The 1,512-nt window shown below is 48.7% G+C and overlaps 1 protein-coding gene across 2 annotated transcripts in view; it reads left to right on the forward strand.

Moving 5' to 3' along the window:
• The first annotated feature begins 341 nt into the window (after positions 1 to 341).
• FBXO16 (F-box protein 16) overlaps positions 342 to 1,512 on the forward strand; it is a 30,599-nt gene continuing 29,428 nt past the window's right edge. The window contains exon 1 of one of the 2 annotated variants that reach the window (XM_017730866.1): positions 342 to 928. The gene's annotated coding sequence lies outside the window, so the exon portion shown is untranslated. The remainder of the gene's footprint in view (positions 929 to 1,512) is intronic. The other variant, XM_008631045.2, reaches the window with a different exon arrangement.

The following is a 1,512-nucleotide window of genomic DNA, read 5'->3' on the forward strand; positions in this document are numbered from 1 at the left end:
GCGCCCCGTCCCATGGCAGGGGGTGGGATGAGATGATTTTTAAGGTCCCTTCCCACCCAAACCATTCCACAAACGAACTCCTAAGCACTGAGCTCGTGCAGCCTTTGAGGAGTGTCAGCAAATACTCAAATATCAAATCCAATCCCGGCAGTTTTAGGGCTTGTGCAGTTTTATGGAATGTGACTCCTCCATGTGATCATCAGTCCAACCCCCAGCCCTGCCCAGGACACCCCAACAATCCCACCCTGGGCATCCCTGGGGGCATTGTCCAAACACTCCTGGAGCTCTGGCAGCCTTGGGAATGTCACCATTCCCTGGGGAGCTGCTCCAGTGCCCAAACACCCTCTGGGGGAAGAACCTTTTCCTAAAATCCACCCTAACCCCCCTTTGACACATCTCCAGCCTTTCCCTCGGGTCCTACAGCCGGAGAGAGAAGAGACCAACGCCTGCCCCTCTACTTCTCCTCATGAGGAAATTATGGACAGACTTTTTCCAGATCCTGAGCCCCGTTTTTGGCACAGAAGGCTCACGGGGAGGTCCAGAAGTTTGACTCTCCCTGGTAACACCCCAATCCTCGGAGGTGCTTTGGGAATGTGGCTGCTCCAGCCCCAAAACCCACATCTGTGAGGGAAACTGGGACGGGAACCCAGGGCTGGGAGGTGGCAGCCGATGGGGTTTGTGACTAATGGACAAGGTTGTCCCTGAAAAACAGGACACGGGTGCCTGGACCTGTTTTTTTGGCAGCAGAGCTGTTTCTCTACCCGGCGTTTCTGGGCATTGAAGGGAAACAAAACAAAAACGGGGCAGGGAACGATCCCAAATCCACCCAAATCCACCTACTCGGTTGCACAAGAAGGTTTTGACGTTGTCCAGCTGCAGAATGTGAGGATGTGAGACCTTGGCGAGTCCTGCAGCTTTCAGTGGGCAGGTAATACGGTATTTAAGGATCTTTAGCCAACTAAAAAAAGGAGGAAAGAACTCAGATCCTTGTAATGAATTTATTTCCTGAGCACGGAGAGGAAAACGCAACAGACTTTTCATTGGGGTTTTTTTTTCTTTATATTTCTTTGACTCCATAATAACTTAGGAAAGGAAGGAAGGAAAAATTAAGCAGAAAAGTGATGTGCCCAGACAGATCCTGCCGTGAGTTTTGAAGATTAATCCACTGAAATAGAGAGGAATTTTGTCTGGGTGAGGAATAGGGGTCTGAGAGTAGCTACAAAAGTCCTTTTTCTGGGTGGGTTTTGACGTGTTTGGGTTCAGAACAGGCTGGTAACACAATATGGGAGTTAATTCATGGATTTGCCTTTCTTTTGTCCCAAAAATCCCATTATCCATCCTGGCACCGTGAAGCTTTAAAGCCATCTGAGGGATTTACAGAAATAATTACATGCAGGGAAAGGAGATATTTTTTAATGTGGTAAAGAAATTATTTGGTTTTCAGGCTGCTGCAGCTTAAGGCTCCAGTCTGGAAAGTGGATAGCTGAGGTGAGGAATGGCATTATCCTGCTG

Source organism: Corvus brachyrhynchos, unplaced genomic scaffold, assembly GCF_000691975.1.
Source record: "Corvus brachyrhynchos isolate BGI_N302 unplaced genomic scaffold, ASM69197v1 scaffold203, whole genome shotgun sequence".
NCBI classification, from domain to species: domain Eukaryota; kingdom Metazoa; phylum Chordata; class Aves; order Passeriformes; family Corvidae; genus Corvus; species Corvus brachyrhynchos.